The sequence below is a fragment of the Dendrobates tinctorius genome, unplaced genomic scaffold, assembly GCF_039654945.1.
Source record: "Dendrobates tinctorius isolate UK_male_01 unplaced genomic scaffold, ASM3965494v1 ptg000062l, whole genome shotgun sequence".
Classification (NCBI taxonomy): Eukaryota; Metazoa; Chordata; class Amphibia; order Anura; family Dendrobatidae; genus Dendrobates; species Dendrobates tinctorius.
Genome location: NW_027361730.1, coordinates 21,184,728 through 21,206,192, shown reverse-complemented (window position 1 = coordinate 21,206,192; position 21,465 = coordinate 21,184,728). Strand labels below are relative to the sequence as shown.

Here is a 21,465-nt window from a genome sequence, read left to right as displayed (position 1 = left end):
TGTGCGGGAAGGGGCACCTGAGTCTCATCAGGCTCAGAATCTGGCTCTGTACACTGCGAGGACAATGTAGTGCTCTGAGTGAATGTACCAGCAGAATCATCCATCAGCGGCTGTGCATCAGTGCACTCCATGTCAGATTCATCTTGGCCTGGGTAATTCACCATTTCACTTGATAATCCAGGCATGGTATGTGAAAACAGCTCATGGAGTAATCAGTAGTATGGCCTGCGTCATCCTTCAATCTTGGTTGGGGTGAAGGACACAAGGAAAGGTGTGGTTCATGAACATGAGCCTCCAATGACGACTCAGTGCTTTTACTTTTTACAACTGAAGAAGAGGAGGCGATAGAGCTGGAGGCTGAGTCAGCAATGTAAGACAAAACTTTTTCCTGATGCTCTGGCTTTAAAAGCGGTTTGCCAACTCCTAGAAAACTAAGCGTTCGAGGCCTTATGTAGCCAGACGATGACGCAGGGTCAGCACCTCCTGCATTCGGTCCTATTTTGCTCTTGCCACTACCATCAGATCCACCACCAACACCATCATTACCAGCTGCCAACCCCCGCCCAATTCCACGGCCTCTTCCACCAGCCTTCCTCATGTTTGGTAGAAATGTAGACAAAATCCAACAAACTATATAGTAATGTAAAACAAGGTACAAGGTGTCTATAGGACAGGGGAGATTTTGAATTTCTGCAGACACTTGTGGACACAGGACACTTTTGGATTGTGTGAGGCCCACTGATATCTGAGCGCTATGTGACAGGCTCGATGGCACAGCTGTGACCAAAGTGACTAGAGGATAAGGGAGATTTTGAATCTCTGCACACACTTTTGGACACTGGACACTTTTGGATTGTGTGAGGCCCAATGAATATCTGAGCGCTATGTGACAGGCTCGATGGCACAGCTGTGACAAAAGTGACTAGAGGATAAGGGAGATTTTGAATCTCTGCACACACTTTTGGACACTGGATGGACACTTTTGGATTGTGTGAGGCCCACTGATATCTGAGCGCTATGTGACAGGCTCGATGGCACAGCTGTGACCAAAGTGACTAGAGGATAAGGGAGATTTTGAATCTCTGCACACACTTTTGGACACTGGATGGACACTTTTGGATTGTGTGAGGCCCACTGATATCTGAGCGCTATGTGACAGGCTCGATGGCACAGCTGTGACCAAAGTGACTAGAGGATAAGGGAGATTTTGAATCTCTGCACACACTTTTGGACACTGGACACTTTTGGATTGTGTGAGGCCCAATGAATATCTGAGCGCTATGTGACAGGCTCGATGGCACAGCTGTGACAAAAGTGACTAGAGGATAAGGGAGATTTTGAATCTCTGCACACACTTTTGGACACTGGATGGACACTTTTGGATTGTGTGAGGCCCACTGATATCTGAGCGCTATGTGACAGGCTCGATGGCACAGCTGTGACCAAAGTGACTAGAGGATAAGGGAGATTTTGAATCTCTGCACACACTTTTGGACACTGGACACTTTTGGATTGTGTGAGGCCCAATGAATATCTGAGCGCTATGTGACAGGCTCGATGGCACAGCTGTGACAAAAGTGACTAGAGGATATGGGAGATTTTGAATCTCTGCACACACTTTTGGACACTGGATGGACACTTTTGGATTGTGTGAGGCCCACTGATATCTGAGCGCTATGTGACAGGCTCGATGGCATAGCTGTGACCAAAGTGACTAGAGGATAAGGGAGATTTTGAATCTCTGCACACACTTTTGGACACTGGACACTTTTGGATTGTGTGAGGCCCAATGAATATCTGAGCACTATGTGACAGGCTCAATGGCACAGCTGTGACAAAAGTGACTAGAGGAAAACGGGAGATTTTGAATCTCTGCACACACTTTTGGACACTGGATGGACACTTTTGGATTGTGTGAGGCCCACTGATATCTGAGCGCTATGTGACAGGCTCGATGGCACAGCTGTGACCAAAGTGACTAGAGGATAAGGGAGATTTTGAATCTCTGCACATACTTTTGGACACTGGACACTTTTGGATTGTGTGAGGCCCACTGATATCTGAGCGCTATGTGACAGGCTCAATGGCACAGCTGTGACCAAAGTGACTAGAGGATAAGGGAGATTTTGAATCTCTGCACACACTTTTGGACACTGGACACTTTTGGATTGTGTGAGGCCCAATGAATATCTGAGCGCTATGTGACAGGCTCGATGGCACAGCTGTGACAAAAGTGACTAGAGGATAAGGGAGATTGGATTGCTTTTAAAAAAGCAGTTTGCGGAGCAGTGGGTAAACAGCAATGCAGGAATGTCAGGAAGCCTTAGAAGGCAGCCCAACAACCAACACCACTGATACACCACTATATAGCCTCCCCTTGCACTGCACACACAGTGACTGGTGTGTTGTGCAGGCCAAATCGCTAGCAGCAGAAGCAGTTTTTTTGTCTTCTTCCCTGCCTAACGCTCTCCCTACAGAATCAGCAGCAACCTCTCCCTATACTAAGATCGGCAGAAGTAAGATGGCGGTCGGCGTGCACGCCCTTTTATACCCCCTGTGATGCCCACCAAAGCAAGCCAATCACTTGCATGCCCTTCTGAAAGATGGTGGTGACCCGTGCCTATGTCATCACGTTGCCCACAGTGTCCGTGGATCCTGATTGGCTGAAAAAGAGCGCAAAACAAACTTTTGAAACGCGACTTTGACGCGTAAGTCGCCGACCTCGTGGCCGACCTCATCCTAGGGTCGGGTTTCGTTTCATGAAACCCGACTTTGCCAAAAGTCGGCGACTTTTGAAATTGACCGACCCGTTTCGCTCAACTCTAGTCTTCTGCAGAGAGGGGCTTATGGCAGATATGCCAACCATGACAATCAGTGTTACTGTCCTTATTGCGATAGCATTGTACAACGTGTACTAACCTTGCAATGGCACGAACCAACCTCGTCCATCTTGAGAAGCGATCAAAACGCCGACAGTCCAAGTCAACCTTCTCCTTGAATTTGGTAGTGAAGATGCTGACATCAGGACGGATCTCTGGGTCGACATCTGGATCCTGAAGGTTGAAGCTGTCTACAACGGCAGTCTCTTCACATTGGTCGTGAAGGAACCCTGGTTCTGTTATCCAAGAAGAGCTTGCGAAGGCATCAATAGACACTTGTCTTGTAGCAAGGTCCGCAGGGTTAAGATGGGATGGGACATGCTGCCATTGCTGGGGCTTAGAGGATTTCCTGATCCTTTCCGCGCGGTTACTGACATAGACGTAGAAGCGTTTCGTCTTGTTATATATGTAGCCCAGAACTAGCTTACTGTCTGTGTAGAATTTTGTGTCATCCACGTGAATAGCTAGTTCGCTCTGTATGAAGTCTGCAATCTCTATGGCTAGTACAGCCCCACAGAGCTCGAGTCTGGGTATGGTGTGCTCGGGTTTAGGAGCCAGTTTAGCCTTTCCAAACAGAAATCCAATGTGGGCTGCATTGTTAGAGTCTACAACCTTCAAGTAAGTGACAGCGGCAATAGCTTCAGTGGAAGCATCAGCGAATACATGAATCTCTTTCCTTTGACTCGTAGCTAGGGATGCCGGAATGTAACAACGTGGTATGTGGATCTTATCCAAGGCGCAAAGAGATTCTCTCCACGACTTCTACCTTAGTTGTTGGTCCGCAGGGAGTGGTACATCCCAGTCCTTAATGCACTCTGAGAGTTGTCTCAGCAGAAGCTTGCCTTGTATAGTCAGGGGTGCGACAAACCCAAGTGGATCATATAGACTGTTCACCACTGACAGAACCCCGTGCTTAGTAAATGGTTTTTCCGCACCACTAACCTGAAAGCTGAAGGAGTCCTTTAGCAACTTCCACCTCAGGCCTAGGCTTCTCTGTACTGGTGGATTGTCTGGGCCTAGATTCAAGTCCCTAAATTCAGCGGCATGATCATTAGGGTGAAAGGCCTTCATGACAACAGCACTATTGGAGGCAATTTTATGCAATCTTAAATGAGCTTTAGAAAGCATACCTTGTGTCCGTTTGAGCAGATCTATGGCTTCTTCCGCTGTGGGCAGGGATTTAAGACCGTCGTCCACGTAGAAGTCCTTTTCAACGAACTGTTGGGCATCCTTCCCGAACTCTGCTGCGCCATCAGAGGCAGTCCTACGCAGGCCGTATGTAGCGACTGCAGGAGAAGGACTGTTTCCGAACACGTGCACCTTCATGCGGTATTCGACCATTTCCTTGTTGGTGTCATTGTCTCGGTGCCATAGAAAACAGAGATAATTTCTGTGATCTTGTTACACGACGAAACAATGGAACATTTGTTCGATGTCGGCGGTAATGGCGACCGGTTCCTTTCTGAATCTCATGAGCACTCCCACCAGGTTATTAGTCAGGTTCGGACCAGTGAGGAGAACGTCATTCAGAGATACGCCGTCATGTTTGGCACTTGAATCGAACACCACTCTGATTTGTTTCGGCTTTCTTGGATGATATATTCCAAAGGAAGGTAGATACCAGCATTCTTCATCAGCTTGCAATGGTGGAGCTGGCTCTGCATGGTCATTGCAAAATATCTTGTCCATAAAGGCTATGAAATGTTCCTTCATTTCAGGCTTGTTCCTCAATGTTCTCTGCAACGAGATGAATCTAGATAAGGCATGTTCTCGGTTGTTAGGAAGCCTGATCCTTGAAGCCTTGAAGGGTAAGGGAGCAACCCAGCGGTCAGATTCGTTTTTGAAGAATCCACTGTCCATCATTTTAAGAAACTCTTTGTCTTCTATGGATAAGGCGACTTTGTTGTCATCTTTTGTTGTGTGAAACACTGTTCTCCCTAAGTCATCACTGTAGGGAGTAGGAATGATGTCAGGCTCTTGGATGCAATCAGAGAGCCTTTCTTTCACTTCGTAGTGATGAGGGCATTGCTTAAAGTGAGTTGCGCGACCATTTTGGAGCACATACGTTTTACAGGCGTTGACTTCGGATGCCTTGTGACTCCTATCCAAACATACATCGCCCACGATTACCCAGCCTAGGTCGAGTCTTTGGGCGTATGGAGCATCATCTGGGCCGTTACATTGTTGGCGCACCTTGTGGACCTTCAGAATGTCCCTCCCGAGTAGGACCAGAATATCAGCATTCATGTCCAGAGGATGGATTTCTTTCTTTAGTCAGGTGCCTCAAGTGGTGATGATGAAGCGCGGCTTCCGGAGTGGGAATCTCCTCCCTGTTATCAGGTATCTGGTCACATTCAATTAGGGTTGGCAAGGGTATATGCTCATTTCCCTTGATTGAAGAGACTATGTACCCAGAGGCTCTCCTGCCAGAAGTCTCAATACGACCAGAGCAGGTGTTTAGGATGTATGGAGTCGTTTGTCCCTTTATGTTAAAGATCTCAAAGAGTTTGGGCCTTGCTAGAGATCGGTTACTTTGCTCATCTATTATGGCATATATTTTGGAGGCCTTGTCGGGTTGTCCTTCTGGATAGACCTTAACCAGACATACCTTGGCACAGCATTTAAGAACAGTCCCTTCTCCACATACCTCAATACATGAGGAGGAAAAAGCAGTTGCAGTTGGATCAGGAACTTGTGGCTCCCCGCCATGCTTTTGAGCAGGATTGGATGTCACAGAAGGTTGCGAGTTGTATGGAGCTGGCGTGGGATGCAAGGCTGTGACGTGTTTAACACTGCTGCATTCAGTGCACTTAATAGCGGCCTTACAGTCCTTAGCAAGGTGGTCTGAGGAGGCGCAACAATTATAACATATCCCAAGCTCCTTGAGGGTATCTTTACTCTCCTGCAAAGTCCTTGCTCTGAATCCACGGCATTCTTTAAGCGGGTGAGGCCTTTTGTGGATGGGGCACATACGGTTACTGTCCATGACTTTAGGAGCAACATTATTTGCTTTAGTGAAGGCAGGTGTAGTAAGTGGAACGTCAGTCTTTCTCACGGATACTGTGTTCCTTGAATCTCTACGTTTGGCAATGTTATCATACCTTGTAGATGATGATGATGCTGGTGGAGAGGGCTCAGTGAAGTCGAAGCTGGGATCATTCTTCCTCCAAGCTTGGTCACTGATGAACCTGGAAAAATGTGAAAAGGGGGGAAAGGACACATCATGCTGCCTTTTATACCGTGAGCCGTGGTCTGCCCATTTATCCTGCATGCTGTGTGGCAACTTGGACACTATTGGATTAACGCCATGAGCAGTATCTAGGTAGCTCAGTCCTGAGAGACGTGGGTCTAATTTTGCCAATTCTATTTCCTTTAGCAGGTCGCTCAGATCTTGAAGTTTTCTATTGTCCTTGTTAGTTATCTTTGGGAAAGTTTGCAGTCTTTAAAATAAGGCACATGCTATGGCTTCTGAGCTGCTGTAGGTTTGTTCCAGTCTCTCCCAGGCTGCAATAAGACCTGCATCTGAATAGTCCACATGAACTGCCCTTATTGTCTTTATGAGCTCTGCTGATTCAGGGCCTAACCAGTTAACAAGCAAATCCAGTTGTTCTTTGCCAGTGAGATTAAGGTCTTGGATCACTGCTTGAAAGGTCGATTTCCAGGCTCTATAATTCTCGGCACGATCATCAAACTTCGAGAGACTAATGTTTATTAACTCCCGGCGAATCATGTATCTGGTGAAGTCAGACATGTCCGATCTCCCGGTCATTGTTGCAGGTTGAACTTGTGGTATCCTTAGGGGATGTAAGTTCTCTGGCTTATATGACTGCGACAAATCAGGACAAAATGATGCGGCATAAGGGTTAAACTGCGGTTTAGTCTCTATAGGTTCTGCTGGCTGTGGCCTAGATCGCGAGTTAGTGCTGGAAGTTACCTTGTCGGCAGTAGGTGGCGACATTTCTTGATTTGCGGGCGCATCCGTGTTAGAACCTGGAGGTGGTGCTGGTGCAGATGTTGAATATCTTAGCACGTAGTTAGAAGTGCGATCAGCTGAGTCCTCCATTTCTCCTGGAATAAGACAATCCGAATTATCTTCTTGTCCCAATGCTTGTTCAAGAACCTTCAGTTTAGCAAGGGCTATTGCTTCTTCCCTTTCTGCTTGGAGTATTTTTAATTTCTTTTGAGCTTCCATTCTGTTTCTTTGAGCTTCTACCTCCACTTCAGCCTCCCTCTTAGCAAAGGAGCTTTTTACTCTAGCTTCCTCTGCAGCAGCACGGATCTCCAGTATCTTGTCGGACAATGTTGACTTCCTGGAGTGAGATGATCTGGAAGACGAAGATGTGATTTTGGTCGATGTTGTGCGATGTGACCTGGCTTCTTGGAGGTGAGCGATGCGGAGTTCTGCTTTATGCTGGGCATCTCGTACTAATGTGGTCTTTTCTTGGAGAAGAGCTTCCCTTTCAGCTAGTTCAGCTGGGGCGTCTTCCATGTCACAGTTATTCAGGAATGTGATGTACCTTGCAGACAGTCTCTGGTAGCGATCATAGGCGGCAGATAAACTCTTCAATTTGGCGGTTAAATCTGTGGCGTCACTGTGAGAGCGTGGAAGAGCTGCTAAATCATGATCAACTCTGCTCCATAAATGTTCTAGGTTATCATGGAACTCGTCTCTAGTAATCTCAAAGTTCTCTCTGGCCTTTTGTGTCGGCCTGGTTACACGTTTGGGTCATACATCTTGCTCTGCAGTAAGTGCGGACTCTAGCATCTATGATGTCAGGAACCTGATGTGCTTCACTTGCAGATGGGTCCACGGTGCCTTTCGTGGACATGTTTTAGCTAAGATGGTGGACGGTTAAGACTTGCAAGCAGATAATGCATATACACACAGACAACTGTAGACTTAGGTCTCTTGTTACTATTCTGCCACCGATATATGTGGATGAGATGTGTCTGAGGGATGTGAACACGAATCTCTATATAAACAATGGCGGATAGCGTTACTCGCCAGCCTGTGCTGCCAATCCCTATCAGTGGCGCGCGGTGGTCCTGAAGGATGATGCAGTGATGAATTCAACAGGCTTTATTACAGTACCTTGATGAGATGAGATGTCAAGGAAGATGAAGAAATGGAGATGAGGTAGGAGTGAGGACTGTAGGTTAGAACTGTTATAGAAGCACCAGATTAGAGATGATAGGAGCTCCAGGTTGGAGGCAACAAGAGAATCCTTTCTCCAGCTCTGCAGAACATGTGTGTTACAAGATGGCCAGAGTACCAAACAGGAAACAGCACAAAAAAGATAGGAGGAGCTAGAGGCAGAGAGGTATTATGGGAAAGTACCATAACAAAATATTACAGTGTAATACAGCAATGGCCAGTAGATGGCAGCAAAGTATAACAAATACAATAGATGATAAACCAAGTATATACCATTACCTAAATGTCCATGTATGGCTGAAAATCTATCAGAATAAACTGAAACAGCACAAGTTCCTTTCCATCATGTTTCCATGTTGTGAATATGCAGCAGATTTTCCACTGCAGATTTATATGTGGAGCATCCACTGTGTATTACAGTAGCAGCATTGTGAATGAGATTTCAAGAACCCTGCTTAGAAAAACTGCAGTGTAAATTGGCCTGCATTGCGGATTTAAAATCTGCAACATTTTATTTAACCCCTTCACCCCCAAGGGTGGTTTGCACGTTCATGACCGGGCCAATTTTTACAATTCTGACCACTGTACCTTTATGAGGTCATAACTCTGGAATGCTTCCATGGATCCCGGTGATTCTGACATTCTTTTCTCGTGACATATCGTACTTCATGTTAGTGGTAAAATTTCATTCAAATAACTTGCGGTTATTTGTGGGAAAAACGGAAATTTGGCGAAAATTTTGAAAATTTCGCAATTTTCCAACTTTGAATTTTTATGCCCTTAAATCACAGAGATACAGCACACAAAAAACTTGATAAGTAACATTTCCCACATGTTCACTTTACATCAGCACAATTTTGGAACCAAAATTTTTTTTTGTTAGGAAGTTATAAGGGTTAAAAGTTGACCAGCGATTTCTCATTTTTACAACACCATTTTATTTTTAGGACCACATCACATTTGAGGTCACTTTGAGGGGTCTATATGATAGAAAATACCCAAAAGTGACACCCTTCTAAAAACTGCACCCCTTAAGGTGCTCAAAACCACATTCAAGAAGTTTATTAACCCTTTAGGTGCATCACAGGAATTTTTTTGAATATTTAAAAAAAAATGAACATCTAACTTTTTTTCACAAAAAAAATAATTCAGGTTCAATTTTTTTTATTTTACCAAGGGTAGCAGGAGAAATTGGACTGCAAAAGTTATTGTGCAATTTGTCCTGAGTACGCTGATACCTGATATGTGGGGGGGAACCACTGTTTCGGCGCATGGCAGAGCTCAGAATGGAAGGAGCGCCGTTTGACTTTTTCAATGCAAAATTGGCTGGAATTCAGATCGGACGCCATGTCATGTTTGGAGAGTCCCTGATGTACCTAAACAGTGGAAACCCCCTACAAGTGACCCCATTTTGGAAACTAGACCCCCCAAGGAACTTATCTAGATATGTGGTGAGAACTTTGAACCCACAAGGGCTTTACAGAAGTTTATAACGTACAGCGGTACAATTAAAAAATCATATTTTTTCCACAAAAATGATCTTTTCACCCCAATTTTTATTTTCCCAAGGGTAACAGGACCCTATAAGTTATTGTGCAATTTGTCCTGAGTACGCTGATACCCCACATGTGGGGGTAAACCACTATTTGGGCACATGGCAGAGCTTGGAAGGGAAGCAGCGCCATTTGACGTTTTTGGCTGGAATTGAGATCGGACATCATGTCGCAATTGGAAAACCCCTGATGTACCAAAACAGTGGAAACCCCCCACAAATGACACCATTTTGGAAACTAGACCCCCTAAGGAACTTATTTAGATGTGTAGTGAGCCCTTTGAACCCCCCAGTGCTTCACAAAAGTTTATAACGCCCGGGCGTGAAAATAAAAAATTCGTATTTTTTCCACAAACATGATCTTTTAGTCACCATTTTTTTATTTTCCCAAGGGTACCAGGAGAAATTGGACCCCAAAAGTTGTTGTCCAATTTGTCCTGAGTATGCTGATACCCCATATGTGGGAGAAAACTACTGTATGGACACATGTCGGGGCTCGGAAGGGAAATAGTGACGTTTTGGAATGCAGACTTTGATGGAAGGGTCTGCGGGTGTCATGTTGCCTTTGGAGAGCCCCTAATGTACCTAAACTATTGAAACTCCCCACAAGTGACCCCATTTTGGACACTAGGCCCCCCACGGAACTTATCTAGATGTGTGGTGAGCCCCTGATGTGCCCAAACAGTGGAAACCCCCAATTCTAACTCCAACCCGAACCCCAACACACCCCTAACCCTAATCTCAGCCCTAACCCTAACCCTAGCCCTAACCCTAGCCCTAACCCTAACCCTAATGGAAAAATGGAAATAAATACATTTTTTTTATTTTATTATTTTTCCCTAACTAAGTGGGTGATAACAGGGGGTTTGATTTACTATTTATGGTGGTTTTTATGTTTGGCAGCTGTCACACGCTAAAAGACGCTTTTCATTGTAAAAATAGTTTTTGCATCACCACATATTGAGAGCTCTAGTTTTTCCGTATTTTGACCCACCGAGTCATGTGAGGTTTTATTTTTTGTGGAACGAGTTGACGTTTTTATTGGTACCATTTTCGGGCACGTGACCTTTTTTGATCACTTTTTATTCTGATTTTTGGGACGCAGAATGAACAAAAACCAGCTTTTCATGAATTTCTTTTGGGGGGATGCATTTACACCGTTCCGCGTGCGATAAAATTGATAAAGCGGTTTTATTCTTCGGGTCAGTACGCTTACAGAGATACCTTATTTAGGTCTTTTTTTATGTTTTGTCGGTTTTATGCAATGAAAACTATTTTATATAAAAAATAATTATTTTTGCCTTGCTTTATTCTGCGAGCTATAACTTTTTTATTTTTTCGCTGATGATGCTGTGTGGTGGCTCGTATTTTGCGGGACAAGATGATGTTTTCAGCGGTACCATGGATATTTATATGCGTCTTTTTGATCGCGCGTTATTACACTTTTTATTTGGCGGTATGATAATAAATCATTATTTTTTGCTTCGTTTTTTATTTTTTAAGGGGTTCGCTAAAGGGGTTAACTAATGGGACAGTTTTATAGGGCGGGTCATTACGGACGCGGCGATACCTAATATGTGCACTTTTATTGTTTTTTTTGTTTTTTTTTTCTAAAAAATGGATTTATTTGGGGGAATATTTTTTTTTTTTTCGAATTTATTTGGCAATTTTTTTAAATTTATTTTAACACTTTTTTTTATTTTTTTTTAACTTTATTAAATAGTCCCAGGTGGGACATCACTGTCCTGTGACAGATCGCTGATCTGTCACATCACAGACTGTGGCAGATCAGCAATCTGTCACAGGCACTGCAGAAGGCTTCCTCATGCCTGCGCTTTGCAGGCACTGAGGAAGCCAGCTTCCTGCAGGCCCCCGAAGGCCCCCGTCGCCATCTTGGATTCGGGGGCCTGCAGGAAAGGAGCCCCCCGCAGCAGCGCTGCACATTGCGCTGCCATGGGGGGCTCAGGGAAGCAAGGAGGGAGCCCCCTCCCTGCCGATGCTTCCCTTTAACCCCTTCACGACCTTTGACGCCACGTAGGCATCATGAAAAGTCATGCCAGAACGACCCATGACGCCTATGTGGCGCCATGACTTTAAAGCCCCCCTGCGGGTTGGGTGACCTAGGTCACTGAAAGGTCACCCGACCCGCAGATACAGGGGGCTTTGTTCTTCGCCACAGGGGGCGTGGCTTCGCCCCCACGTGGCTACGATCGCTCTGATTGGCTGTTAAAAGTGAAACAGCCAATCAGAGCGATAGTAATATTTCATCAATGAAAATTGATGAAATATTACAATCCAGCCATTGCCGATGCTGCTGTAGCATCGGACATGGCTGGAGACACCGATTCCACCCCCCCCCACCGGCGATCGCCCCCGCAACTGAATGACAGCGGCGATCTGCCGCCGCTGTCCTCATCTGCCCCCTCCCATTCCCTCTGCTCCCCGCCAGATTCCGATAACCCCCTCACCCCCTCTCACCTCCCCCGGCACCTTCTAAGTCCCCCTGTCGCTCCCGGTGTCCGGCGGGTCCGGTTCATGGGCGCCGCCATCTTAGAAAATGGCGGGCGCATGCGCAGTGCGCCCGCCCGAATCTGCCGGCTGCAGATTCCATTCTTTCATTTTGATCACTCTCACAGTGATCAAAATGAAAGAAAAAGTAAATAAACCCCCCGATTATCACCCCCATAGGTAGGCACAACTAATAAAATAAAGAAAATATTTTTATTTTTATTTTTCCATTAGGGTTAGGGTTAGGGTTGAAAAGAGGGTTAGGGTTGAAAAGAGGGTTAGGGTTGGAAAGAGGGTTAGGGTTAGGGTTGGAAAGAGGGTTAGGGTTAGGGTTGGAAAGAGGGTTAGGGTTGGAAAGAGGGTTAGGGTTAGGGTTGGAAAGAGGGTTAGGGTTAGGGTTGGAAAGAGGGTTAGGGTTGGAAAGAGGGTTAGGGTTGGAAAGAGGGTTAGGGTTGGAAAGAGGGTTAGGGTTAGGATTGGAAAGAGGGTTAGGGTTGGAAAGAGGGTTAGGGTTAGGGTTGGAATTAGGGTTAGGGTTGGAATTAGGGTTAGAATTAGGGTTAGGGTTGGAATTAGGGTTAGCGTTGGAATTAGGGTTAGGCTTGTGGTTAGGAATGTGTTAGGGTTAGGGCTGTGGTTAGGGGTGTGTTGGGGTTAGGGTTGGAGTTAGAATAGAGGGGTTTCCACTGTTTAGGCACATCAGGGGGTCTCCAAACGCGACATGGTGCAACCATTGATTCCAGCCAATTTTGCGTTCAAAAAGTCAAACGGTGCTCCCTCCCTTCCAAGCCCTGACGTGTGCCCAAACAGTGGTTTACCCCAACATATGAGGTATCAGCGTACTCAGGAAAAATTGCACAACAACTTTTGGGGACTAATTTCTCGTGTTACCCTTGGGAAAATAAAAAATTGGGGGCTAAAAAATTATTTTTGTGGAAAAAAATGATTTTTTCATTTTCACGTCTCTGCATTATAAACTTCTGTGAAGCACTTGGGGGTTCAAAGTGCTCACAACACATCTTACATACGTTCCTTGGAAGGTCTAGTTTCCAAAATGGGGTCACTTGTGGGGGGTTTCCACTGTTTAGGCACATCAGGGGCTCTGCAAACGTAATGACGACCGCAGACTATTCCATCAAAGTCTGCATTCCAAAACGTCACTACTTCCATTCCGAGCCTTGACGTGTGCCCAAACAATGGTTCCCCCCCACATATGGGGTACCAGCGTACTCAGGACAAACTGGACAACAACTTTTGGGGTTCAATTTCTCCTGTTACCCTTGTGAAAATAAAAAATTGCGGGCTAAAAAATCATTTTTTGAGGAAAAAAAAGTTTTTTTATTTTCACAGTTCTGCGTTATAAACTTCTGTGAAGCACTTGGGGGTTCAAAGTGCTGCTCACCACACATCTAGATAAGTTCCTTGGTGGTCTAGTTTCCAAAATGGGGTCACTTGTGGGGGGTTTCCACTGTTAAGGCACATCAGAGGCTCTGCAAACATAACATGATGCCCGCAGACCATTCGATCAAGTCGGTATTTCAAAACGTCACTACTTCCCTTCCGAGCCCCGACGTGTGCCCAAACAATGGTCCCTCCCCACATATGGGGTATCAGCGTACTCAGGACAAACTGGACAACAACTTTTGGGGTCCAATTTCTCCTGTTACCCTTGTGAAAATAAAAAATTGCGAGCTAAAAATTCATTTTTTGAGGAAAAAAAAGATTTTTTATTTTCATGGCTCTGCGTTACAATCTTCTGTGAAGCACTTCGGGGTTCAAGGTGCTCACTACACATCTACATAAGTTCCTTGGGGGGGTCTAGTTTCCAAAATGGGGTCACTTGTGGGGGGTTTCCACAGTTTAGGTACTTCAAGGGCTCTGCAAATGTAACATGATGCCCGCAGACCATTCCATCAAAGTCTGCATACCAAAACGTCACTACTTCCCTTCCGAGCCCTGACGTGTGCCCATACAGTGGTCATCCCCCACATATGGGGTATCAGCGTACTCAGGACAAACTGGACAACAACTTTTGGGGTCCAATTTCTCCTGTTACCCTTGTGAAAAAAAAATTGCGTGCTAAAATTCATTTTTTTTGAGGGAAAAAAAATGATTTTTTATTTTCACGGCTCTGCATTATAAACTTCTGTGAAGCACTTGGGGGTTCAAGGTGCTCACCACACATCTAGATAAGTTCCTTGGGGGGTCTAGTTTCCAAAATGGGGTCACTTGTGGGGGGTTTCTACTGTTTAGGCACACAGGGGCTCAGCAAATGTAACATGACGCCCGCAGACCATTCCATCAAAGTCAGCATTTCAAAATGTCACTACTTCCCTGCTGAGCCCCAACGTGTGCCCAAACAGTGGTTCCCCCCCACATATGGGGTACCAGCGTACTCAGGACAAACTGGACAACAACTTTTGGGGTCCAATTTATCCTAGTACCCTTGTGAAAATAAAAAATTGCCAACTAAAAAATTTTTTTTTAGGAAAAAAAAAGATTTTTTATTTTCACTGCTCTGCATTATAAACTTCTGTGAATCACCTGGGGGTTCAAAGTGCTCACTATGCATCTAGATAAGTTCCTTAGGGGGTCTAGTTTCCAAAATGGAGTCATTTATGGGGGAGCTCCAAAGTTTAGGCACACAGGGGCTCTCCAAACACGACATGGTGTCCGCTAACGATTGTAGCTAATTTTCATTTCAAAAAGTCAAATAGCGCTCATTCCCTTCTGCTCCCTGCCGTGCACCCAAACAGTGCCCCCCCCCACATATGGGGTACCAGCATACTCAGGACAATCTGGACAACAACTTTTTTGGTTCAATTTCTCCTGTTACCCTTGTGAAAATAAAAAATAGCGTGCTAAAAAATCATTTTTGAGGAAAAAAAATGATTTTTTATTTTCACTGCTCTATGTTATAAACTTTTGTGAAGCACTTGGGGGTTCAAAGTGCTCACTACACATCTAGATAAGTTCCTTAAGGGGTCTAGTTTCCAAAATGGTGTCACTTGTGGGGGAGCTCCAATGTTTAGGCACACAGGGGATCTCCAAACGCGACATGGTGTCCGATAACGATTGGAGCTAATTTTCCATTCAAAAAGTCAAATGGCGCTCCTTCCCTTCCGGGCCCTGCCGTGCACCCAAACAGTGGTTTATGACCACATATGAGGTATCGGTGTACTCAGGAGAAACTGCCCAACAAATTTTAGGATCCATTTTATCCTGTTGCCCATGTGAAAATGAAAAAACTGAGGCTAAAAGATAATTTTTGTGAAAAAAAGTACTTTTTTTTTTTTTTACGGATCAATTTGAGAAGCACCTTGGGGTTCAAAGTGATCACTATGCATCTAGATAAGTTCCTTGGGGGGTCTAGTTTCCAAAATGGGGTCACTTGTGGGGGAGCTCCAGTGTTTAGGCACACAGCAACTCTCCAAACGCGACATGGCAAGCGTTAAATATTCCAGCATATTTTCCATTCAAAAAGTCAAATGGCACTCCTTCCCTTCTGAGCCCTGCCGTGCGCCCAAACAGTGGTTTTTGACCACATATGAGGTATCGGTGTACTCAGGGGAAATTGCCCAACAAATTTTAGGATCCATTTTATCCTGTTGCCCATGTGAAAATGAAAAAATTGATGCTGAAAGAAAATTTTTGTTGGAAAAATTAAAATGTCCTTTTTTTCCTTCCATGTTGCTTTAGTTCCTGTGAAACACCTAAAGGGTTAATAATCTTCTTGAATGTAGTTTTGAGTAGCTTGAGGGGTGCAGTTTTTAGAATGGTGTCACTTTTGGGCATTTTCTGCCATATAGACCCCTCAAAGTGACTTCAAATGTGAGGTGGTCCCTAAAAAAAATGGTTTTGTAAATTTTGTTGTAAAAATGAGAAATCACTGGTCAACTTTTAACCCTTATAACTTCCTAACAAAAAAATATTTTGCTTCCAAAATTGTGCTGATGTAAAGTAGACATGTGGGAAATGTTATTTAGTAACTATTTTGTGTCACATAACTCTCTAGTTTAACAGAATAAAAATTCAAAATTTGAAAATTGCGAAATTTTCAAAATTTTCGCCAAATTTCTGATTTTTTCACAAATAAACGCAAAAATTATCGATCTAAATTTACCACTAACATGAAGCCCAATATGTCACGAAAAAACAATCTCAGAATCGCTAGGATGCGTTGAAGCGTTCCAGAGTTATTACCTCATAAAGGGACACTGGTCAGAATTGCAAAAAATGGCCAGGTCATTAACCCCTTCACTACCAAGGGTGGTTTGCACGTTAACTACCGGGCCAATTTTTACAATTCTGACCACTGTACCTTTATGAGGTCATAACTCTGGAACGCTTCTATGGATCCCGGTGATTCTGACACTGTTTTCTCGTGACATATTGTACTTCATGTTAGTGGTAAAATTGCATTCAAATAACTTGCGTTCATTTGTGAAAAAAACGGAAATTTGGCGAAAATTTTGAAAATTTCGCAATTTTCCAACTTTGAATTTTTATGCCCTTAAATCACAGCGTTACGGCACACAAAAAACTTAATACATAACATTTCCCACATGTTTACTTTACATCAGCACAGTTTTGGAACCAAAATTTTTTTTTGTTAGGAAGTTATAAGGGTTAAAAATTGACCAGCGATTTCTCATTTTTGCAACACCATTTTATTTTTAGGGACCACTTCACATTTGAAGCCACTTTGAGGGGTCTATATGATAGAAAATACCCAAAGGTGACACCATTCTAAAAACTGCACCCCTTAAGGTGCTTAAAACCACATTCAAGAAGTTTATTAACCCTTTAGGTGCGTCACAGGAATTTTTTGAATATTAAAAAAAATGAACATTTAACTTTTTTTCACAAAAAAAATACTTCAGGTTCAATTTTCTTTATTTTACCAAGGGTAACAGGAGAAATTGGACTGCAAGACTTATTGTGCAATTTGTCCTGAGTACGCTGATACCTGATATGTGGGGGGGAACCACTGTTTCGGCGCATGGCAGAGCTCAGAATGGAAGGAGCGCCGTTTGACTTTTTCAATGCAAAATTGGCTGGAATTCAGATCGGACGCCATGTCACGTTTGGCGAGCCCCTGATGTACCTAAACAGTGGAAACCCCCCCAAGTGACCCCATTTTGGAAACTAGACCCCCCAAGGAACTTATCTAGATATGTGGTGAGAACTTTGAACCCACAAGGGCTTCACAGAAGTTTATAACGTACAGTGGTACAATTAAAAAATCATATTTTTTCCACAAAAATGATCTTTTCACCCCCAATTTTTATTTTTCCAAGGGTAACAGGACCTAAAAGTTATTGTGCAATTTGTCCTGAGTACGCTGATACCCCATATGTGGGTGTAAATGACTATTTGGGCGCATAGCAGAGCTCGGAAGGGAAGCAGCGCCATTTGACGTTTTTGGCTAGAATTGAGATCGGACACCATGTCGCGATTGGAAAACCCCTGATGTACCAAAACAGTGGAAACCCCCCACAAATGACACCATTTTGGAATCTAGACCCCCCAAGGAACTTATCTAGATGTGTGGTGAGAACTTTGAACCCCCAAGGGCTTCACAGAAGTTTATAACGTACAGCAGTACAATTAAAAAATTCGTATTTTTTTCCACAAAAATGATCTTTTCACCCTCAATTCTTATTTTTCCAAAAGTAACAGGACCCTAAAAGATATTGTGCAATTTATCCTGAGTACGCTGATACCCCACATGTGGGGGTAAACCACTATTTGGGCGTATGGCAGAGCTCGGAAGGGAAGCAGCGCCATTTGACGTTTTTGGCTGGAATTGAGATCGGACACCATGTCGCGTTAGGAAAGCCCCTGATGTACCAAAACAGTAGAAACCCCCCACAAATGACACCATTTTGGAAACTAGACCCCCCAAGGAACTTATCTAGATGTGTGGTGAGCACTTTGAACCCCCCAGTGCTTCACTGAAGTTTATAACGTCCGGGCGTGAAAATAAAAAAATCGTATTTTTTCCACAAACATGATCTTTTAGTCCCCATTTTTTTATTTTCCCAAGGGTAACAGGAGAAATTGGACCCCAAAAGTTGTTGTCCAATTTGTCCTGAGTACGCTGATACCTCATATGTGGGAGAAAACTACTGTATGGGCACACGTCGGGGCTCGGAAGGGAAGTAGTGACGTTTTGGAATGCAGACTTTGATGGAATGGTCTGCAGGTGTCATGTTGCGTTTGGAGAGCCCCTGATGTACCTAAATAGTGGAAACCCCCCACAAGTGACCCCATTTTGGAAACTAGACCCCCTAATGAACTTATCTAGATGTGTGGTGAGCACTTTGAACCCCCCAGTGCTTCACAGAAGTTTATAACGACCGGGCGTGAAAATAAAAATATCGTATTTTTTCAACAAACATCATCTTTTAGTCCCCATTTTTTTATTTTCCCAAGGGTAACAGGAGAAATTGGACCCCAAAAGTTGTTGTCCAATTTGTCCTGAGTACGCTGATACCTCATATGTGGGAGAAAACTACTGTATGGGCACACGTCGGGGCTCGGAAGGGAAGTAGTGACGTTTTGGAATGCAGACTTTGATGGAATGGTCTGCGGGTGTCATGTTGCGTTTGGAGAGCCCCTGATGTACCTAAACAGTGGAAACCCCCCACAAGTGACCCCATTTTGGAAACTAGACCCCCTAATGAACTTATCTAGATGTGTGGTGAGCACTTTGAACCCCCCAGTGCTTCACAGAAGTTTATAACGACCGGGCGTGAAAATAAAAATATCGTATTTTTTCAACAAACATCATCTTTTAGTCCCCATTTTTTTTATTTTCCCAAGGGTAACAGGAGAAATTGGACCCCAAAAGTTGTTGTCCAATTTGTCCTGAGTACGCTGATACCTCATATGTGGGAGAAAACTACTGTATGGGCACACGTCGGGGCTCGGAAGGGAAGTAGTGACGTTTTGGAATGCAGACTTTGATGGATTGGTATGCGGGTGTCATATGCGTTTGGAGAGCCCCTGATGTAGCTAAACTATTGAAACTCCCCACAAGTGACCCCATTTTGGAAACTAGACCCCCCACCGAGCTTATCTAGATGTGTGGAGAGCACTTTGAACCCCCAAGTGCTTCACAGAAGTTTATAACGCCTGGGCGTGAAAATAAAAAAAACTTTTTTCCGCAAAATTATATTTTTGCCCCCAATTTTTTATTTTCCTAAGGGTAACAGGAGAAATTGGACCCCAAAAGTTGTTTTGTAATTTGTCCTGAGTAGGCTGATACCCTACATGTGGGGGTAAAACACTGTTTGGGCACATGGCAGAGCTTGGAAGGGAAGGAGCACCATTTGACTTTTTCAACGCAGAATTGGCTGGAATTGAGATCAGACGCCATGTTGCCTTTGGAGAGCACCTGATGTGCCCAAACAGTGGAAACCCCCAATTATAACTCCAACCCGAACCTCAACACACCCCTAACCCTATTCTGAGCCCTAGCCCTAACCCTAGCCCTAACCCTAGCCCTAACCCTAGCCCTAACCCTAGCCCTAACCCTAACCCTAACCCTAGCCCTAACCCTAGCCCTAACCCTAACCCTAGCCCTAACCCTACCCTAACCCTAACCCTAGCGGGAAAATGGAAATAAATACATTTTCTTTTAGTTTTATTATTTTTCCCTAACTAAGGGGGTGATAACGGGGGGTTTGACTTACTATTTATGGCGGTTTTTATGTTTGGCGGCTGTCACATGCTAAAAGACGCTTTTTATTGTAAAAATAGTTTTTGCATCACCACATATTGTGAGCTATAATTTTTCCGTATTTTGACCCACCGAGTCATGTGAGGTCTTATTTTTTGCGGGACGAGTTGACGTTTTTATTGGTACCATTTTCGGGCACGTGACATTTTTTGATCGCTTTTTATTCCGATTTTTGGGACGCAGAATGAACAAAAACCAGCGTTTCATGAATTTCTTTTGGGGGGGTGCGTTTACACCGTTCCGCGTGCAGTAAAATTGATAAAGCGGTTTTATTCTTCGGGTCAGTACGGTTACAGCGATACCTCATTTAGGTCGTTTTTTTATGTTTTGTCGGTTTTTTGCAATGAAAACTATTTTATATAAAAAATAATTATTTTTGTATCGCTTTATTCTGCGAGCTATAACTTTTTTATTTTTTTGCGGATGATGCTGTATGGTGGATCGTTTTTTGCGGGACAAGATGACGTTTTCAGCGGTACCATGCATATTTATATGCGTCTTTTTGATCACGCGTTATTGCACTTTTTGTTCGGTGGTATGATAATAAATCATTATTTTTTGCTTCGTTTTTTATTTTTATTTTTTAAGGGGTTCGCTAAAGAGGTTAACTAATGGGACAGTTTTATAGGGCAGGTCATTACAGACGCGGCGATACCAAATATGTGTACTTTTATTGTTTTTGTTTTTTTTTATTTTGAAAAAATGGATTTATTGGGGAATATTTTTTTTTTTTTTACTGATTTATTTAGCGATTTTTTTTAAATTATTTTTAACACTTTTTTTTTTTTTTTTTTTTTTTTACTTTATTACCTTGTCCCAGGTGGGACATCACTGTCCTGTGACAGATCGCTGATCTGTCACATCACAGATCACTGTGACAGATCAGCGATCTGTCACAGGCACTGCTGCAGACTTCCTCATGCCTGCGCTTTGCAGGCAGTGAGGAAGTCAGCTCCCTGCAGGCCCCCGTCGCCATCTTGGATCCGGGGGCCTGTAGGGAAAGAGCCCCCCGCAGCAGCGCTGCACATTGCGCTGCCGTGGGGGGCTCAGGGAAGCACGGAGGGAGCCCCCTCCCTGCCGATGCTTCCCTTTAACCCCCGGTACACCGCGATCGCGTTTGATCGCGGTGTGCAAGGGGTTAACGTGTCGGGGGCGGTCCGTGACCGCCCCTGACACATTGTGCCGGGTGTCAGCTATGATAATTAGCTGACACTCGGCCGCGATCAGCGGCGCTCACCACGTGGGCGCCGCTGATCGTGATGACGTAATATTCCGTCCATGGTAATTAGGTCCATGGTCACATGGACGGAATATTACGTCAATTTGTAGGTAAGGGGTTAAGGTCAAAATAGGCTGGGTCATGAAGGGGTTAACCCCAGGTACACCGCGATCATGTTTGATCGCGGTGTGCAAGGGGTTAACGTGTCGGGGGCGGTCCGTGACCACCCCTGACACATTGTGCCGGGTGTCAGCTGTGATAATCAGCTGACACCCGGCCGCGATCAGCGGCACTCACCACGTGGGCGCCGCTGATCGCGGTAGACGTACTATCCCGTCCATGGGCATAGGGGCCCGGATCCCATGGACGGGATAGTACGTCTCATGTCAGGAAGGGGTTAATGCT

General features: G+C 44.5%; 1 protein-coding gene and 1 long non-coding RNA gene across 2 annotated transcripts in view; one reads left to right on the top strand and one right to left on the bottom strand.

Annotated features, from left to right (window-relative positions):
* The window catches only part of LOC141093142 (uncharacterized), a 185,574-nt gene that overhangs the window by 77,628 nt on the left and 86,481 nt on the right, over positions 1-21,465 (bottom strand). The window lies entirely within an intron of this gene.
* The window catches only part of LOC141093141 (stimulated by retinoic acid gene 6 protein-like), a 196,020-nt gene that overhangs the window by 172,636 nt on the left and 1,919 nt on the right, over positions 1-21,465 (top strand). The window lies entirely within an intron of this gene.